The sequence below is a fragment of the Podarcis filfolensis genome, assembly GCF_964270895.1.
Source record: "Podarcis filfolensis genome assembly, chromosome: Z".
NCBI classification, from domain to species: domain Eukaryota; kingdom Metazoa; phylum Chordata; class Lepidosauria; order Squamata; family Lacertidae; genus Podarcis; species Podarcis filfolensis.
Window position 1 is genome coordinate 21,582,647 of NC_139617.1, and position 9,347 is coordinate 21,591,993.

General features: G+C 42.3%; 1 long non-coding RNA gene across 1 annotated transcript; it reads left to right on the plus strand.

The window, feature by feature from the left end:
• Positions 1-1,666: 1,666 nt before the first annotated feature.
• Positions 1,667-8,701, plus strand: LOC310753960. The gene is made up of 4 exons (XR_014543525.1): positions 1,667-3,717; positions 5,788-5,881; positions 7,820-8,027; positions 8,372-8,701. It is a non-coding gene; the product is annotated as an uncharacterized lncRNA (long non-coding RNA).
• The last annotated feature ends 646 nt before the right edge of the window (positions 8,702-9,347 follow it).

A 9,347-nucleotide genomic window follows, 5' to 3' on the forward strand; every position in this document is an offset into this window, starting at 1 on the left:
CCAAAATTTGCAGTTGTACTTGAATATGGAAAGTTGTATTCTCTTTTGCTCTCTTTTATGGTGATGTATACATAAGTGGCCATGCTAACTGGGTCTTGGGTCTTGACTTTTAGAAGATATCTGAAGGCATCCGTGTTTAGGGAAGTTTTTAGTGTTAGAAGTTTTATTCTGTTTAATATTTTGTTGGGAGCTGCCCAGAGTGGCTGGGGAAACCCAGCCAGATGGGCGGGCTATAAATAATAAATTATTGTTATTATACTTACTATTATTACTATTAGGTTTGAATTCATGAGACTCTCCCCTCCCCCCAATGAGTTGAAGGTAGAATGAAAAAGTCATCATTGCCTGAAATGGACGCTCATCATGCTATCATATCCAGGAAGCAGTTTTGCGGTTTTCATAGGGCTCTGTAAATTTACAAAAAATCTGCCTCAGGGAAGGCAACTGAGGGACAAAGGAAATTAATGTTTGTCATGGAAACAATGCCTTTAGTATAGCTCAAAACTATTATAGCTCAAAAGTTGTCTGTGCATTTGCTCTGATTTTTTAAAATAAAAGAAACAGCATTAGAGGCAGCAAATTTTAGGGGAAGATTCAAGGGAGAATAAGAGTTGCATAACATTTCCCCCTTATTATCTGTCTACTCTAGGACTGAGTGACCTTTCCAGCCCATGGGCCATGTTGGAAGACATTGCCTTTGAAGTTTGCATTTCTAAGTGGGTTTTTTATTTTATTTAAACAGCTGTAGAGGCATACAAATGCATGACTACCAGGGAGCCTAATTTGAATTTGACCTGCAAGGCTGTTTGTTTCAAGCCATACCCACCTAGTCTTCACACCTGACATTATATATGATGTCATGTGTGGGGCAGGTAAAGACATTGCTACCTGCCCAAAGTAGGGTTTGCTGATATCTCTGGTCACTTTTGCCCATATGGTTTGACTTCAAAATGTGTAAACAAAGGAAAATTACTCATTCACAGTGGCTCAGGGAGATCAAACTCCAATCTACTGACTCAGTTCAGTTCTCCACCCCTGGCCTTCTCAAACATCAGCCTGCCCACATGCTAAGCTAATCTTCATAGGCTTTCCTCCAGGCACTTTCAAGGTTAGGGATGAGCATTTAGCAACTGGAAAAAATGGCTTCCTGGCTGTGGTAGCTCACTTGTGCAATGCTCTCCCCCTAGAGGCTCAGTTTGATGTTTTATTTTCTGCACCAGGTAACAAACATTTTTTTAAAACACAACAACAACAGGTATTTCACCCTTGGACAAGATTGTTTTAATATCACAAATTCATGCTGATTTATTTTGTTGTTTCCTCTGCTTTATTCTGGGGTCCTTCATCCACCTTTTGTTCCCACCCTGCACTCAACTCTCGCCTGTGGCCTCTAGAAGCTATCAGAAGGCAATAGTGGCCACACCTCAGGAATGGCTTCAATTGGCTGGCTAAACCAGGTGAGGGTAGCCAATAGGTCTCAAACTCTTGGTGAGTTAGAGGACTTGTCTATCTCATACATGTGAAGCACGGGAGCCAACCTGGGCCCCGGGTTATGGGTGCCTAGCGTGCATGACATCATGGTGTCATGTTATGACGTGATGTCATGATGTCAAGTATGATGCCCCCCAGCCTTGGAACCTGACTTCCGGTGGCACCAGAAGTCAGGTTCTGAGGTCTCAGAAGACCTTTGAAATTGCATGAGGGCCCTGCAGTGTGGGTGATGAGCCCCCACAACAAAAATTTTGTGGGTGCTCAGGCACCCATAGCCCCCCATAGTTGGCACCCCTGATGTGATGACGGGCATTGAGCCAGTTACTGCTGCAAAGTGCAAGGGTACAAGTTTGTGCCCTGCAAGAAGATGCTTGCTTCACTGAGACAGGCAAGGAGCGATGCCCAGCGGATCGTCAGCCAATGTGCCAGTGACTACTGGCTAAAGCTGTGTCAAAGCATTCAACTTACTGCTGACAGTGGCAACACTTGCAAAATGTACAAAGGCATGAAGAAAAGCCTTTGGGCCAATAGTCAGGAAAACTGCACTGCTGAGAACTGCTCTGAGAGACAATCACAGACTGCAGCAAGCAGATGAAGCTATGGGCAGAGCACTATCAAGAACTGTACTCATGGGAATGCATGGCCGCTGACACAGCAGTGAACAGTGTCCAGACTCTGTGGGTCTTGGGAGAGCTGGGTGTCCCTTCCTGTCTTGATAAGCTGAAGAATGCCATCAAGTCTCAAGCATGTGGTAAAGCCCCAGGACAGGAAGGAATCCCAACAGAAGTGCTGAAGGCCAACTTCAATTCCTCCCACATGACACACATCCTACAATAAAACATGTCTTTCCTTGTTTCAGTCTCTACAGCCACAGCAGGTGCTGCAGCTTTCCAATGGTTTGACTTAACCCTTGAGGGTCTGCTCTTTCATTGTCTCCCAAGGCAGACAGACACCAACAACTCCATTGTTTATCTCTGTTTTCAGATGTTATTCTCTCTGTTTCCCTCCATAGAGTAAGCCATCCTTGAACTATTTATATTGAATGTTGGACTGTACATTTTATAAAACAATGAAACATACAAATCAACAAGGTGATATGATAAAGGCATATGGTCTGCTGTGGTGTGCTAACTCATTCCACTGTCATTGTATTATACAGGTGTTGCAGGTTTTCATAGCACTTTCCAAACCTGCCACACCTCCAGGGCCAGTCCACCCATGAGGCAAGGTGAGACAATTGCCTCAGGATGGCAGGCACTGCTTAGCTTGGAAAGACTGCCTGGTCCTCCTCCACTGCACACCCACAGTCTGCACACCCACTGCCAACACTGGAAGGCAGAGGGCAGACACACAACGGCGGGTGTACAGTGGGCATGGAGCTGTTGCACGGAGGAGGAGGTGGTGGTGTGCGAATGCACCTACTACAGGAGATGGGTGCATAACAACAGGTGCACAGTCAAGAAGGAGGTGGAGGGGGGGAGGGAAAGGTGGCATTTTTGGTTTTGCCTCTAGTAGGCCATCCAGGGCCAGTCCAGCAAACCTCTTTGTCTACAGGCATTGAAAATGAGTGTGTATGCCATAGGCAATGTTGTCTCTCCTATCCCACTTTCATCTTCCTCTTAATAACTCTTGTCAGTTTCAGCCCCCACTAACATTTTAAGGAACCTAGGGGGTATCCCAAAATCTTTGAAGGGTTTCATTGGCTATCTGTATCATGCCACATCCCATTTCTACAGAAGGATTTGTCAGGGAGGGGGGCAGAAAAAGAAGTATCAAGTGTTTAATGTGTTGTTGATTTTTCAGGGGTGCCTATGCATAAGTTAAAAGGCCATTAAGATGCTAAATCAGAACAGCAGAACACGAGACACCTGTCTCTGCAAGCAAAGACAGCAGATGCAGATAGAGCTGGAAATTTCTGCCTAAATGGGAATAGCTGAAAGAACCAAGACACTGAGATAGGTATTGCCTATGAGATGAGTCCATGAATAAATTGACTGGAATTCATATGGATGTTAATTTGTGACATCCCAATAAAGGCACTGTGCTACCCATCTTAGAACCAGATTCTCTACTTTTTGTACCACCAAAGGCCCCTGTGCAAAGGGGAGACATGCAGTTGGTTCAAGATGGGATGTGAACACAACAAGGAGCAATCCTTCTAGTAATAAGAATCAACTAAACCCTGGAAGCCAATTCAATGCTACTTACTGATCAGCTGGTGTTAATGTATGTTGTACTCCTATAGTTTATTTTGTCAGGTGTGAGAGAATTTGCAGACAAATACAACAGGGAACCTTGTACTCAGGAGCAAAGGGTAGCCCCTAGGCCTCTTTAACAAATGGATTAAATACATAAACATATAATCCCTTTTGACTTCCACCCCACTGTGAATCTTAATGTAATGATTTCCCCCTCCACATCTCTTTCATAACTCTATTTTTATAAATCCTTTGTCAATCCATAGTTCGAAATTTTACAAGTTTTCTGTCAATCCTACCAATGTATGTAATTGTTTACAACGGCTTTTCAAATAAATTATAAACATTCCCCATTCTTTATTAAAGACCTCCTCTTCCTGATTTCTAATTCTTCCTGTAAGCTTTGCCATCTCTGCATAGTTCATCAGTTTTGTCTGCCACTCTTCTTTCCATTTCTGGGCTAAGAGAGTCTGCGCAGCTGTGGTTGCGTACATAAATAGTTTCGTCTGGTCCTTTGGGATCTCTGGTTCTATAATGCCTGAAAGAAAAGCTTCTGGTGATTTTCCCACCGTGGAAGAATGGCAGATGCAAGTGATAGACTATATGGAGATGGCAGAAATGACCGGCAGAATTCGAGACCTGGGAGAAGAGTTGATGGAAGAGGACTGGAAAAAGTTCAAGGATTATCTACAGAAATATAGTAAATTGTTTGAATGTTAAAATGATGTGGGATGTAAAGGTAACACGGCATTTGGGACATGGTTAAAAGAGGTATGGAAAAAAAGGATCTAAAAAAGAAGGGAAATTAGAGATATAACAAGTGGGAGTACACAATTATAAACGAGATGTGAAAGAGGGTTAGAATTTGCTGAATTTGATGGAATAAAGAGGAACACAAAAAAGGGAGATGTGAGGAGGTCAGGAAAGAGGGATATAGAACCTTGAAATTTAAAAGTGGACTCTTTTTCTTTTTCTTTTTTTATTAAGTGTGTATTTTTTGTTTTTTGTGTTGATATGTATTTGTTTGATTTTTATGTGTTGTAAAATCCTAATAAACATTTATTAAAAAAAAAGAAAGAAAAGCTTCTGGTTTCTTAGGAAAAGTTATTTTCAACATTTCTTTCAATTCATTATATATCATTTCCCAGAAGTCTTTTATCATCTTACATGACCACCACATATGATAAAAAGTACCCTCTTTTTCTTTACATTTCTAGCACATTTTAGACTTTGATTTGTATAGCTATATGGCCCTCAAACATGTCCCCAGGCCACACTCCTCATCGGGGTGCTTGGCCCCCTGCTCCCTCTCTGATGCTACACATGCTAATCATTCAACCACTTTATTTTTAACTGTATTTCTTTAAGCGTTTTGGTGTTTGCCTCCCAGGGCTTCTGTGCCCAGGATATAACCAATAACACATGCATAGTTCAGTTGGTAGAGCACAAGACTCTTAATCCTGGGGTCATGAGTTTGAGCCCCACGTTGGGCAAAAGATTCCTGCATTGCAGGGGGTTGGACAAAATGACCCTCATGGTCCCTTCCAACTATACAATTCTATGATTCTGTGAAGCAAATCTTTTCCATTAATTATATGGTGCCACCCCTTAGTTCCAGTGTCCTTCTGCAGCTCAGCTTACAACCAACCCTAGGAACAGGCAGCTGATGCATTCATTCATTTATATCTTGCCTTTTCCCCAGGATCTTAAGGCAGCTTACAGGTGAACTGCTTATTGCTCAGGCAGGCCTTTGAAAACAAAGGTCCAGACAATGCTTACCGCTGGGCTGCTGTCAGGGCAAACTGTAATTTCTTATTCTAACTGTGTTCTCATGTATTTCAATTACTGTTTGTCATAGAATCATAGAACCAGAAGAGTTGGGAGGGACCCCAAGGGTCATCTAGTTCAGCTCCCTGCAATGCAGGAATCACAGCTAAAGGATCTCTATGACTAGTTTATTTTTTATTACTTTGCATTTTATAATGTTAATTTTAAATGGAGTTAGCTGCCTTGAATCCCAGCTTGGGAGAAAAGTGGGATATAAATTCAATAAATGTGCATTCATGAGCTACATTCATGTTCTCATGCCCAAATGCAGCTCCCTAGCATTCCACCTCTCATTTGGAAGCCAGGTTAACCTTCACCACCCAACCTGAGCCTTGCTGCTCCCATCTCTCCCACCTAGGAGCAAGGTAACAACAATTACTGTGGTTTCCTCAGCAACCTCTGTCTGTCTGTGGAATGGATTTCTCCTCTCCCTACAGCCTTGCACCTCCAGATCTGTTACAGAGAGTTGTGGGATCCTAAAGAGCTAATTTGTGGGATTCTGCAGGAGGAGGAGAGGAAGGGGAAGTCCCACGGCATGAGCAGAAGTCTGCTTGTGTGACGTTGGTTATCACCCAATAAAGAACATAACACACAGCGGATATCAATAAACCCACTCTAAAAATTAACAATCGGTTCTAACAGTGCAGTCCTGCATGTCTACTCAGAGGGAAGCCCCATTGGATTCAATAGCATTTACTCCCAAGTAAATTGGTATAGAGGCACAGCCTAAATGAGAAAGTTTGGGCAACAGGTGCATACTCCTTGTGAAAGCTTGGTTTGATTATAGAAACTTTTGTATAACATACAACAGGTTTTAAAAAGGCAGGTGTTCACTTGGTGACAGTAAAAGGGATCTGTCTTGGGAATCTTTGGTTTTGTTTCTCATTACAAGGGTGCTCCCAAAAACAAAATATAATTGCTGTGATTGTGTGTCTTGGGAGAAGAGCTCATCAAACTGGGATGGGGCTGTTCTGAAATCACAATGTCAGTGTCATGCTTGAAAAATGTCTATTCGTTACAAATCAGAATAATTATTGACGACGGACTGGAATAGATGGGAGACATCTCATTAAACACAGTTGTTGGTGAATGTAGGGGTACGCCTGTTTGTCCCTTAAAAAACTCTACATTTTTAAGGAACCAATCCAACTATCAGTTTATGCATGGAAGAATCCCTAGACCTCAACCATTACCCAAGTCTGCGTCTGTATTGGAATCAATTTAACTGCTTTTTATGTATAGAATTGTTGTTAAATGTTAGCATTGTTTTTATGTTTTTTATGCTTGGAATTGTTTTAAATAGTTTTTTATTTAAAACCACACACCTTTTTTTCTTTTCTTTTTTGTGCTTTATGACTGTATCTTGTTTTAATTGATTTTCTAATTGCATATATTATTGTCATAAGCCGCCTAGCAACTTTTGGTAAAGGGCGTAAGGCATATTTTAAAAACTATTGACCTAACTCTATGACCTCTATCTATAGACCAGCCTTCACCAGCTTGTGCCTTCCAGATGTTTTTGGACAGCCATCAGTTCAATGGCTGTTCATGGGACATTTTGTGTACCTGGAACAGCCTTCCCAAACCTTGTGTTCTCCAGATGTTTTTGGACAGCTGTGCTGGCTAGGGTTGATGGGAGTTGTAGTCCAAAATGTCTGGAAGTACCAGGGCAAAGATCAGAGGGCAGGATCAGATTTAATGGGCATACATTGATTTTTGTTCAACAGTAGGATAAATATATTGATAGAGCAGTTTGACAATGGAGCCAATTGTATGATTGGTTCCATGAGCCCCATGTTGGGCAAAAAGAGGCCTGCATTGCAGGGGGCTGGACAAGATGATCTACGTGGTCCCTTCCAACTCTACCATTCTGTGATTCTTTGATAGTGGGGTGGTGGATACATTCTCACTGGAGAGTTTCAAGCAGAATTTGGGCAGCTATCTGTAGTTGTGGATTGGGCAGGGGTTGGGATAGATGACTCACAGGGACCCCTCCAACTCTTTAATTCTATAATGTGGATATTTGGAGCTTATGTTATGTGCTGCAGTGTTGTTGTTGTTGCATTATGTTAGTTTATGGTTCACCTTTCATATAGATTTCAAGGCAATTTGCAATCATACAATAAAAACAATTTAAAATAGGCTTAAAACAATAGAAAATAGCAACTAAACTAAAAACAACACAAGATAAACATCAAAGACAGAGGCCTTTTCATCCGACTGGGAAAGCTTGTTGAAACAAATATATATATTCAGTTGTTTCTGGAAAGTACAGATAGCAAGCCCCTGTCATATCTCAACAGGGATGCTGATGCACAAAACTGGGGCTGTCACAGTGAAAGCCCTGCACTGAGTTGCTGTGGAGCAGGCTACTGATATTTCAGAAACTCCAAGGAGCAGCTCTCTTGCAGAACATTATATCCCCATTGATTGGGGATATAAGGGGATACTGAACTGTGCAAAACCTGGAGGATGGTCAACAGCATGATCCAGTTCCAGTACACGTCATGGGTAAATATTCCATCCATGCCCTGGTTTGAGAGTGCTTGTAGGTTTGCAGTAGCAGCTAGGATTGATTGATTGATTTGCCTTTATATATAACATATATATATATATATATATATATATATATATATATATAACCCTTTAAATCTTAAGTTTCTGCTAAAAAATGGGAGCTGAGGCAGCCATGGCTTGTCCCACCCATTTTCCCTGCCCCAGGCCTTCTCACCTGCTCCTCTCCCTGGCCTGCTGCATTATGCATCTGCAGCACTATTCAATACAACAGGTGGGGAGCAAAAGGAGTGGGAGAGCATCTGGAAGAAGCCACAGTTCCTTCTGTCTTGATTCCACAGCACTGTGAAAGGTAAAGATGGAAACTGCAGCTGGCAACCCTTGGTGGCATCCCCAGATGCCTGAGAGATAACAGCAACCTGGAGGATGTCCATGGCATGGAAGCAAACATAATTAGGAGCCCTGGTGAGAATAACGTTAAGAGAGAAGGCTGAATGAGTGAATCCGTGATGCTTGCCGGGGGATAATGATATTAGTGGACAAATATTTGAAGACTGGAAAAGCCAAGGAGGGCATAAAATAATTCTGCAGAGTATAATTAGGGTAATATTTAATTAAGAATATTGAAATTAAGAATGAGGGCATTAAAAAAAAACCCAGATGACTCTGAAGGCTAAATTTTCTGTTTTATTTCTCTGTGAAAAATCAGGCGTGTACAGTGTAGTGGACTTGGATTTGGGAGACCCAGGTTCAAATCCTCAATCAAATTGCTGTCTTCACAGGGTTGCTGTGGAAATAAAATGGGGAGAGGGAGAACATTATGTTATTGAGCTCCTTGGAGCATGGGTGGAAACTCATTTGTTTGCCTCAAAAACCACTGGGCTTTTGTAAGCATCTTTTGCAAGTGCTCACTGGGGTCTTTGTAAGTGTCATCTCTAACTTTCCTCAGGATCTAGGAACATTATGGGCATCGGCAATGGCCCCAGTGGTGGGGTAGAGCTGCCTTCCCAACACCAATGTAGCTGCTGCTTACCTGAATGAAGATGAGGCACAGTGTTGGTAGGATCCAGGCTGTGTGGGTGCATCAAGAGAGGTGCCAGATTGTAGTAGCCTGGAGTCCTTGGGTGCAGTGGTGGATGCTGCCATGTCACTAGTGCTGAAGGAAGAGTCAGCTGCCAGTTCAGTTGCTTCCTGCAAGCTGAATGGGATGTGCAATGTCTTGTCCTTCATCTCAGGCAATAAAATGCCTTGGGATGGGTATATATCCTGATGGGAGAAAAATTCAGTAAACCAGCTCCACCACTGGTGTACTTTCTT